This window comes from Cyprinus carpio, chromosome B7 (assembly GCF_018340385.1).
Source record: "Cyprinus carpio isolate SPL01 chromosome B7, ASM1834038v1, whole genome shotgun sequence".
Classification (NCBI taxonomy): Eukaryota; Metazoa; Chordata; class Actinopteri; order Cypriniformes; family Cyprinidae; genus Cyprinus; species Cyprinus carpio.
Window position 1 is genome coordinate 37,818,625 of NC_056603.1, and position 12,455 is coordinate 37,831,079.

The following is a 12,455-nucleotide window of genomic DNA, read 5'->3' on the forward strand; positions in this document are numbered from 1 at the left end:
GACCTTCATAATTTTGTGCACAGGCAAGCAAGAATAAAGTCCTGTGTCTTGATAGTGATGTAATGTTGCGTTCTTACATAAGAATCAGAATTCATTTGGGCTTGGACTTGCTGTTTACGTCCCCATGCATCCAACAATACCAAGCTGACAATCAAAGGAAGGTGAAAGATCTTGTCCTAGACTTCCTCCATACATTGATGATTATACAGATGGCCACCTCAATATCATCTGTTGTGCAAGCACCAACTTCAGAAAGAGCTGACGTGTCAAACCAAAAAAGGAAGGGAGGGGACGAGATGCTGTTTAATGCTTTTTGGACAGTAATAACATCTCGTCTTCCTCTTACCCCAGCCTTTCTTATTTTACAGAGACATATTATAAGTTTAACATCAGATGATCTTAAATTATTTGCACTTATCGACACAGGGTTATCTAAAGTCTTTTCACATTACTCTTGTCAGTCTTGCATAGTCTGTTTTAGTTGCACTATGATCCAACTCCCATTGTTAAGATATTTTAACTTTTAACAGTCTATTTTTTCCATTTCCCCCACATATTTCAGACCCTAGATTATTTTTAAACAGCTCAACAATGGTAGTGGGGAACAATTCTGTGCTTTGAGAATTTGTAATGATTTACACTCTACTGAAAACTGACTGATAAAACACAGCATGTCACTGCAACAACAAAGAACTAAGAATAATATATTTAGACTATGATGTGTATAATAAAAATATGCTCTTTCCAGAAATAGAGCCTGAGTCAGCTCATTGTTTCTGCTGTGTTAGATATGAGGGACTATAACAATAATTTTAGCACTGGGTTTCATACTTTGGTGGAGTCTTAGTTACAATACAAAGGCAGTGCACATCCTTTACTTTCCTTTACATCCTTGCATAGTAGAGATAATAAACACACAGCACCACCACTAACCAATGTGGAACTGTACAATAAAACAAAACTCACTTAAGTTACTCATGTTTTAATTAGTGGATTTTGCTGAACCCAGAGGCATTTTTTTTTCTTCTTCTTAATATCACTGTGCTCATTGCTAACTGGCTCATCGCAATCCATATCATTACATTTGGTCCTCTAAAACGAATCCCATACACAGATGCCAGACTTATTGATTATCACACGTCTATCAATTAACTCCGGAAATATCCTGAAGGACGCGCCTGCTTTAGTCACACTAATCTGGGATCATGAGGTAAAGTGGGGTATTGAATGGACAAGGTTTAGTGAGATTATGTGCTTGCTAAAACAAAAGCAAACAAAATGCGGTTTTTATTCTTTGATTATCTCAGTTCAAGATTAAGAGCAGATTAGGAAAATGGGGGTTACGGGTACTGTAGATTGGGCTTTGGGCTGTTTGTTGTACATTTTATGGTCATCATGTTATTTGAAGAAAAAAAAATATCTTTTTTTAAGTTGCATATACTTTTAGTAGCGTCCTCACCTCTTGTCATTGCCAGAATCCTTTTTTTTTTTTTTTGCTCAGTAAGTAAAATATTATGATTCTTAGCAAAATAATTAATCACCCAGTACAGAACAAATTTGTGGACTATCGAGCTTTGTCATATAGCTGTGAAAACAACCAACAACAACAACAACAAAAATAAATAAATAATAAATAAAATAAAAGAAAATAATAAAAATTAAATTAAATTAAATTAAATTAAAATTAAATTAAATTAAATTAAAATTAAATTAATAGAAAACCCAATCTTTGTGGACCTACCAAACTCTATGTCATGTCATATGCTGTGACAAAACAAAATAAAATAGATTAAAATTAAATGAAATACATTTTAAATAAATTTTCTCAAATTTAAAGAAAGTACAAAAAATAATCTCATCCCAGTGAAATTAAATACAACCCAATAAACCAAGCTATACGTCAGATTGCTGTGATAAAAAAAAATAAATAAAATAAACGGTTTAAATTATTAAATTAAATAAAATTAAATACAATTTTAAATGTTTTTCTCACATTTAAAGAAATACAAAATATAATCTCATCCAATGAAATTAAACTAATAAACCAAGTTTATTGTGACTGTGATTAAATTAAATTAAATTAAATTATATTTTATTTGAAGAAATACAAATATATATATAATCTCATCTATTGGAAATTAAATACAAACCCAATCCACCTTTGTTTCAGAAAACAATGCATTATATAGGGTCTTTGAAGCTTTGCATAGGTGTTATGTCCTGTTTTAGAGCTGGGCATGTCATCTTACATGTTTGGGTAGTTTTTCTCAATGTGTGTGCTAAACATATGTATGTAAATGCATCATGTTAACGATCACCTTTTGGTTTCCTGATTTTTTTCATTTGGAGAGCAATTAACACAAGGTGGTCTCCATTTTCCATACATTCAGTAGCGAGTCTATATTGTTTCCCAGGGGTTGCCATACAGTTACATAATGTTAAGCTCCATATGCTCACCATCACTAATTGGATCCCTAGATACAGATTAACTATAGCACCTTGGGATTTTCAGGCTATGTGCTTAGCCATATTTTTTTTAACCACTCTACCCCCCCTCCTTTTTCATATCAATCTGCAGCTCAAATTGATTTTGATAGCACAGGCCCTTGACCTAGTTTGGAAACAATGACAAGGGTCCAAAAATTTACGGATCGAGGAGCACAGTGCAACTGCTCCCCCAGCAGAGGTCAATTCAGTATATGAGGCTGTGTCCGATCCTGATGGCAAATGGGTGACCCCTGTTCCCCCCTAAAGTGCCCACCCCACTCCCTCAGACGCCTACCTCGCGTTCCTGCCATCAGCGCTGCTGAGCAGTGACTCATCGTCTGACAGGTGCAAATGGCAACCATGTTTCACCGTCCAGACACACTAACACAAGCACTGGAACCTCAAGCAAAGAGACACCATCCCTCTAGCACCAACTGATTTCTTGCTCTGATAAATGGGTTTTAACCATTTGGATGTTGGTAAGGGTTTCATCTGCACCATCTTTTTGGTCAAATATCCACAGCTGAAAAAACAGTATCTGATGGAACTCTTGAACAGTGATCCAATTACAAAATCTGCTTCTGTGTGAAAGTCTCTTAATCAGTTGTGGTGTCTGAAATGTGAAGTCTGGCAGTCAGTCAGTTACTTGTTTTTTGTAGAAAGCCTGTTTTAGATAGACGTAATGATGATAATAATAAATACAAATGTAGTTTTTGCTCAGTTTTAGCAACACAGAAAATCATTATGCTAAGCCATAGATTTGCAATTTGCTTCAGTTCTCCAGGAGCAAGTGAGATAAGAACATGCATAGTCACATAGTCATATATGTCACAGTAGTATAGCCACATCCACAACACTAGATATCTTATCTTCAGGAAAAACTGCCTGCTGAGACCTCCAACTGTTTTTTATGAGTGAAAAATTGTATGCATGCACAACATGGGTCTCCAAAAAAAAAAAAAAAATTCCTGTTACTTATCCACCTCACGTCTCCCGGATTTCCAGGGGAGGAGCTGAATAAAAGGAGTTAATAAAAAAATAAAATACTAAACAATGAAGAGCTCACAAATGAGAAGTATAAACAGTCGTGAGAATTACAAAGACCATGGTAAACATGCAATCAGGGCATTGAGTTGCTATACCGGATAGGAATATTACATTATCCAAGATATATGTTTCTAGATATCAGTAGAACTGAATAACGCCCTTCACCTCATTGTTCATACTGGTGCATGTTTGAACCCTAAGAACATAAAAAGCCATGTGGTTTTCACATGGAATGTACCCCCCAGACAGGTTTATCCATAGCTCCTAAAAATGAAAATGAAAAAAGACGTCATTGATTTCCACTGAATTTTTTAAAGAAATATTGGAAAGAATCTTTCCTAAGAAAAAACTGCTCCATGTGATGCCAACAGTAAGACACAAATTGTGTTAAACTGCATGATTGAAATGATTAATGTCCAGTGATAGTGGTGGGGATTCTGGGGAAAACACTAGACTAGTAGCAAACACCATTTCTTTTCCACTTGTCGCTGGCGTGGGTGGAACGTTTTTGTCAAAACACTAAAAAGTGTGTGGAAAAAAGAAAAAATTAACAGATTCACTATGTCAGTTTTGTCAGCTAATGCTAGTGAAAATATATGCATTTGGCATTTCTCACATTCTCCCGAATTGCAACACAACTTCAGAATTATTCGTAACTCCCATGTCCAGTCATATTGACTCCGAAGAGTATTTAATTTTTTTCAGTGTTATCACATTGTACTAAAACTAGCTGACTTTGCTCACACAGGGTACAAACAACTTCCTACTTTTTTAGTGTTCCCAGAAACCCAAAAACCCACTGATAAATTTTGAGGTTATGGATTTAATATTTTTATCAACTTTTTTTTCTTTCTTTAGTTATCACAAGTTTGCATTTCATTTTTGAAAACTGATTGGTCATAGACCTCACTGATCAGTTCTTATGCACCTCAGTTTTTGAGTGAATATTGCTAAAAAACAATCTACAATAATGCATAAGCTCAGAACAACGAGACCTATGACCAAACAGACTCAAAAGAAATACAACACCTCTGCTAACAAAAAGAAAGAAGTTGACAAACAGACCGAGCAAGATTTGATGACAATATTGCATAATGTGAGATTTGCAAGCAATTTTTAAAAGGCCGGTTATTTTTTGACTAGAAAAACACCATATTAGGCCTAAGTATTAATTAAGAAATTTTAATGAATGATTTTTTTTAGCATGGAACAAGGGCTAAAAAGAGATTTATTCAGGGATTTTATCTGTGTTTAAAGAAAAAAGAAGAATCTGTTGCACATATTAAAGAAGGGTGAAGTGTAAAAATAATGGGGAACTGCAAAAAACAGATGATTTCAATCTGCAGGAAAAAAAGAAAAAAAAAACAAACTGCGTGTGAGAGATAAAAATATTTTTTCTAAAAAGAAGAGGACTGAGAGAAGAGAGGAAGCTGCCCTTGTCTGTTTAAAGTGTGAAAAATATACAGAAAAAAATAAATGAATTAAGCAGAAGTGCAGCAGCAGACAGTAGGAAGTCTAAGCATGTACTGTAGAGCTGAATGAAACGCTGGTGGAGGAAAGGCATGCTGGGGGTGTGTGATAGCCTACACTTTATTGCACATCCTGTTTGTTCAGGCTACTCAAACTTAGATCTGCTCAGTTTTTCATGAATGGTCTCTGAAGTGCAGCCTTTCTATTGGCCAGCCATCGGCCAATCAGAGCTTTGGGTAGATGACCACACAGTGAGCGCATGCAGCAGTTACCTCTGAGAAATTTAAACTAAAGCGTGACCACATCTTCATGCACACCCACAACAGACAAAACTTTCCTCTTCCCCTGATCTATCGCTGTTTTTCTCTGCCCTCTCTGGACTCATCTGCTTTGTGTTGCAGAGTGACATTCTAGAGAAAACACACAGTTGACTGACTCGCAGGCTGCAAGCCTCTTCCTGCTGCCTCTGTGCTGCTTCTAAAGCAGCCCTCACAGGAAAGAGCAGTTAAATGACCGTAAATTTCTGCTTGTTACATGTGGTTGATGCAGTTTTTTGTGGCTGGCCTCCATAGTAGGTTTCAAGACTGAGCTGCTTTTTCCTCTCCTTTTATCTTCACCTGCTAACCCGTTTAATATCCGAAGCTCATTCTGTGCCTGCTTGTAATTCAGTTACAATAATTATAAAAAAAAGAATCACTCAAAAATGTATTCACTTATCCTTATGTTGTTACAAACCCCGTAAGACTTTCTTTCTTGGGTGGAACATGATAAATTTTGCAGAATGATAAAGCTGCACTTTTCTATGAAAGTAAATGGTAACCACTGTTGTCAACTTTTACCGTATGAAAAAGCTGCCTTATCTCATTAGCATTTGTTTGTAAATTTTTTGACAAATTCAAAAATAACACTAAACAATACACATCAAGCATCCAAAAAGAAATAAACAAACAACTAAATAAATAAATAAATAAAATAAAATAAAAAATAAACCAAAAATAATATACTATAATAATTTTGCATATATTATTTAATATATTATGCATGCATGCATGAATGAATGAATGAATGAATGAATGTGTATGGATGATTGATTTATTTATTGTTAAAATGAGAAAAATGGAAATGTGTTTATTTAATGTGATGCATTTACCATAGTTAATGAAAGCCATTTATTAAATTACATTAACTCATCCTATTAATTCAATTAATTTAATGTTCAAGGAACCTAAGAGGATTCATACATTTCTGTATATATTTTGTAATTTTTCAAAATGCTTGTGTAATGTAGTTGTGTTTCAGTATGTTTGTAAACATACCAAGAGTTATGTGTGCTAGAAACTCATTTTATACCTGAATGCCTGTCATTGTTAATTATTTATTAATTAAAGTTGGAATGGCATGAGGATGACAAAAGGGACAGAATTTTTTTTTTTTGTGGGTGAACTAAAGCTATTTGTACTGAAATGCAGGACAGAGAGCCAACAAATAAAATACACATACAACTGATGTTAGTAATTACACAGCAAACCTTAAATACACACTGTTTATATGTACAGGTCCCTTCATTCACCATAGGAAGCTTCAGAGATACAAAGTTAAACAATGAACTCTCATGTCCTTTAAATGAAATAAATGGATGATCCAAAATTAAGTTTTGCTTGATTTGCTATGGACTAACAATTTGTTTTATAACCTAATGCTATACACTGGGCTGCCTGCCAACTTATAGCATCTGCTGTTGCTTTGACATCCGGACTTGTGTTCCTGAGTCATTATCATTGTGTTAAGATGCGCGGCAAGATATAAGAAACGGTTGCTAGACAATTGTATGTTCAACCAAATACTTTTAATAAATGCAAAGTGTTTCTATGCAATGAGGAATCCATAGACTGTGTGTAGTTTTCATTTAGTATAATGTATCTCATTTTACTTTCTAAGGTTTTCTTTCTTTTTTTCTTTTTTCCTTATGTGCCTAATGTGGCCTAATGGTTAGAGAGTTTAAGTCCTAACCCTAAGGTTGTGGGTTCGAGTCTCGGGCCGGCAATACCACGACTGAGATGCCCTTGAGCAAGGCACCAAACCCCCAACTGCTCCCCGGGCAACGCAGCATAAATGGCTGCCCACTGCTTCGGGTGTGTGTTCATGGTGTGTGTGTGTGTTCACTGCTGTGTGTGTGCACTTTGGATGGTTAAATGCAGAGCACGTATTCTGAGTATTGGCCACCATATTTGGCTGTATGTCACGTCACTTAAACATATATTTTACAGACACACATGCGCACACACACACACACATACAAATAAATAAATAATATAATATAAATAAATAAATGTGTGAGTGAGTGTGTGAATTTGATGAAATTGCAAAGCATTCTACATGGAAAATTAACAAATTTTGTCTAATGAAAAAAACTTCACTAGTATAAAGTATAATACTACATAGAGACTCTGTGAATCGGAACACACTTTACGTCTGTTCTGGACTAAAGGGAAGTTTATTGGTACTGTGTGAGAATGGCCTGTGCTTGTGTTGTAATTTGGGGCAGTAGGTGGAGGAGGGAATGCATCGGTTGTTATTGTGTATCCATTAGCAACTATCACAGCGCCGGTAGCCCACCTGTGAGGAACAGCATGACGACTGCTGCATCACCCACATTGTACCTTTATGAAGTCTAATTAGCCATGTTTTCAGCATTCCTGTTGTAGTAGTTGTTTGACTTGTGTTTTATGAGACACCTGCATGTCATTTCCTGATGTGCTGCATGTGGTGAGATGCTTTCTCCATGTTTCTCAGTGATGCTTTCTCTCTGTTTTCACCTTTATGCGTATTACAATGTTATGCTTATTAGGTTTTCAAATTTGCATGGGAAACATGTTTTTAAAAAATGCACAATATATAATGTATATTTTTTACCCACCAACCTGCCTCACAAGCACAAAGAAAAAAATGGAAAAACAACCACCAACCAAACAAATGATGAAGTGAACAATATAAAAATATATATTCAAGATGTAATGTTTTCTATTTTCATCTTTCTTATCACAACACACCCTGTTGTGTGTTTTACATAAAATTTAATTTATTATTATATTAGTAGTATTAGTAGTAGTATTTTTATTATTTTTTGTGTCAAATGTGAAATTTGTGTCAATTATTGATATTTTAAATTAGCTTTGTATTTAGCTTTTTTGTTGTTTTGTTTTTTTCTAACTTATTTGTTTATAAATAATAATATAATATAATATAATGTCATAATTATGTAGATTTAAACATTTATTATAATTTGTATTTTATTTTAGATGTTATTTATTTACTTTTATTGGATTTTGCCACTCGTGTGGACAGAAAAGCAACTGAGAAGAGAAAGGATCTGCTGGATCTTTTGTCATTAATGTTTTATTAAATCTTTATTTTAACCAGTATTTAGTGACTTCCGTCAAGTTAGAGATTGTATGTACTCCCTCACCCCTCTCTGTTTTGTCTAAAGGTTACCTAAAATATTGGAACAATTAGGATTACAGTTTTTCTTGATTGCTTAAATTTAAACACATTCCTTGAAATTAAGGCTCTTTTTTTGCGAAACTCTAAACACAAATCCATAACTTCTAACTAAATTCCCCAAACTTCCTATATTCAGGTCAGAATGAAGCTCTTCATTCAAAACAATCTTGCTGAAAACAATCAATCTTGCTGAAAAACCCAACTTTGCTCTCAGACATGACAAAAACACACACACTACAACAGAGATCAATTAGATCAATTCAAAACAATACTACAAAACTACTCCCCACTCCATTGGTCTCAAACTCAATTCCTGGAGGGCCACAGCTCTGCAAAGTTTAGCTCCAAACATAATCAAACACACCTGATCCAGCTAATCAAGCTCTTCAGAAATCTTTAGTTCATCCCTTAAAAGTATTCATGTCAATGAACATAGTGCCATCAGAATAAAAAGTCCTTGTGTTATTGTTCACAAACAAGACCGAGAAAAAGTTTTTAAACTGTACTTTTTTAAGCATTTCCGCCCTACTACAACTAACAAGGCTAATTTCTTCTGTTCATTAGTGATGAATGGATCTGTGCCTGGGCCCCTTAGAGTGGGAGCCCTGGATCAGTGCACAAAACCTGAGGAGAGCTGAGAGATGCTTGTGTGAAATGCATCAGCCAAGTGGGTGGCTTTATCAGGGACTTTCACGTTTCCTACAACAGTCCTGACCAGGGATGGTTCGACAATAGCACTGAGCGAGTCTGGGATCGGAGCCTTGATGTCAAGTGCGTCTAACCTGTCTAAAAATAATAATGCACCACAATCAGCAGCTCCTTAGTAGAGATGTATTATACTCTGTTTCAATTTTCAAAGACTTTAACCAACAATTAGAGTGATTTGCTAATGGCATGTACAGTATATGATGCTTTGATGAACATGTACTGCAATATAATATTAAACTACCGATGTTGAATTATTGTAGAATCATCACAAATGTAGAATTAAATAGATTTTTTGGTGAGCAGTGTGTGTGAAAAGGTAGAGGTGTGCATTTGCATTAAGCCGTTTTCTCCTCTTAGAAGTTGAATTTATTTTTTTTCTTCTTTTACAACAGTTTGAAATGCTTCATTCAGCAGTTGGAAACACATTTGAGGAATCTCAGATCAGACATGCAAATGCTCTTATTTGCCAGCGTTACTTCCTGGGAGATTAGAGGTTTCATCACACAGTTCATATACTTCCGCTTCAGTTATTCAAATGCTTTAAAACAGATTATAGAGGACAGATTGTTCATTTATGTATAAGTGTGTGTGTGGTGGGTGTGATGTGCTGGAGATTATTATATTAGCAAGCTTTGCATTAGGCTAAGAAAATATTCAAATTAGTCTCAACTAAAAAGATGACTCAACATACTTCTCAGCCAATTATTAAAAATGTTCACAAACAGTTATTTCCTGCAACTTTAGGCAAAATTATGTATTAAGATTTGTTTACACTTTATTTTAAGGCATCATTTTAACAGTGTAATTATATATCTAAGTACTAAGTACTATTAATGAATGCGTATAATTAACCAACAATGTTCTTATAGGGGTTACTGTTATAATTAGAGTTAGATATATGTAATTATGCATAATTTACTGTTATTACCAAGTTACCAAGATTTTTTTCAGAATGTAGCTAACTATGAAATTAGCCATTTCAAGAAAAAGGAATCAATTGGCATTTCTACCACAAAATGCAATGCAGTACACAATTTGAGATTTGACGGGAAAGACACTGTTTGGGAAATGATTTATGCACAATGTTTACCATTGCTATTAGACAATATTGGACTGTAAATAAACCAGTGTGTAAACTGTTTCTAAAAGTCCACAGACTGTACATTCAGTTGAAGAGAAACCTCATATATAGATGTGTCTTCAGTTGTAACAAAGGTAACCACTAAGGTGATCACCTCCTATAGCTTTCCCAGGGTCTGTGTGGCAATTAGCAATTTAAAATTTCATTGATGCCCTTGTTAAACTAAAATTTTGAAGATTCCAATATTTCCATTCCAATTCCAATAGAAAATGCAGACCAGGTATTACCTGTTCTCAAAAAGAGGACCCCATATTTTGGACAATGTTACCTTATGAAATGGAAGAGGAAACAGCCAGCACAATAGCTTTAAAGTTCACCCTAAACTTCCAACTTCTACACCGCTCCAACCCCCATTGCCATGGTGCCCCGGCAGGACCCCTAAAGTGAATCTCAAGGAGCAAGAAGACCACCCTGCGGGGGCTCATAATGTAGAAGCTCGCATTCCATTGGCAACCTATTGAAACACAAACAGTTCATTTAAATTTGCTCCTTGATATGACCCGGACGGGTCTCCTTTTGAATCCAGACAGAGCTGCCTCATTAGGGTTAAGATGGTGGAACGGGTGGTGTTGTGCGGATTGGGGGGATGGTGTCAGGCTGAGGAAGGGGTGAATGGGAGGTAGACCATCTGGAGCACTGATAGGAGAATCTCATGGTATTTGCGTATGCATGGATGTTTACTCATTTTCGTAAACAGAGCACCAAGCCCACAAGCACTGGCTAATTGTTGAGCGTGTAATTGAGACAATGGAGGCTGAAGCATCCTTGCTGTTTTACAATTGTGAAGGGCTGGAGTATTCAGGGTATTTAAAAAGCAGGCAGCCTCTCTGCATTCATTTACACACTCTTTCCTTACACATACTTATTACAATTAACACCACCACACAGAGACTCTTTAAGCAAACGCGAGGATTTGTCTGAACCCTTGGTACAATCCTGTATCCACACGTAGCCCTACCTTTGTTGTTGCCGATGTGTGTGAGTTCTCTCTTTAAAACAATCAATGGCCATTTGTCAATGCAAATAAATCTGGATTTAGTCAAGCTTTAAAACAGAACTACAACATTCAGTCAAGCTCTTAAGTAAAAAGGCCATTTCATAAAACAGTTTAACATAACATTAACAAAGTAGTCTTTCTGTAAACAGGCCGTACTCATCTTGGTCCAAATTCCCTACAGCTTCTCGTCTGTATTACAGATTCAGGGGCAGATAAAACTAGTTCGGGCTTTGAACTCACATAGCCTCTTTAATTCAACACATGGATCTTGTTAATGCTTAAACTATATTCTTCATGTAAAACATACCTGATGCTTTCTACTTTCAGTATCGTATGAGAGAGTAGATTAGCAGATTAGCTCTATCTATCTATCTATCTATCTATCTATCTATCTATCTATCTATCTATCTATCTATCTATCTATCTATCTATCTATCTATCTATCTATCTATCTATCTATCTATCTATCTATCTATCTATCTATCTGTCTGTCTGTCTGTCTGTCTGTCTGTTTGCATGATGTGTGTCAATCCTTGCTAGACTGTGTTAGCTTGTTAACAATTGTGGTTAAGCTAACAATAATGCACAGGAATTATATATAATGCTCAAATATTGGATGAAATAACATATTTAATTAGATTAAATGACTGTTTGTCAATACATAAGACCAAGCCTAAAGTATAAAAACACACTTATTGTGCCTTAGAAAGGTTTGAGGCAGTTTGAGCCCCAAAAGCTATCCAGGCTATTTATTAGGTATGAGATATAACTATATATTTGAGGACATTTAATTAAGAACTCATCTTTCAGTTATATATTGAGATGAAGATGAGGATCTCAAAGGCCTCTGTCAGAATGTGTGAGAGGAGGTGATAAGAGTAACTTTTAGCATCAGAGACCTGGGGCAGAGGGGTCAGGCATGGAGGTCAGCCACTAACAGTGCTGAGACCACTCACTATTATAGGCTTTAGTTTAGCTTAGCTCTTCATGTCATTGAGATTATAAATCAATGTCGAAGCAAAAGAGGTTAAGACCACAAGAGAAGTTAGTGGAGATGGGAAAGTTGTTAGTGAAGTCAAATGAGTTGGGGGAGGAATGAGTAAA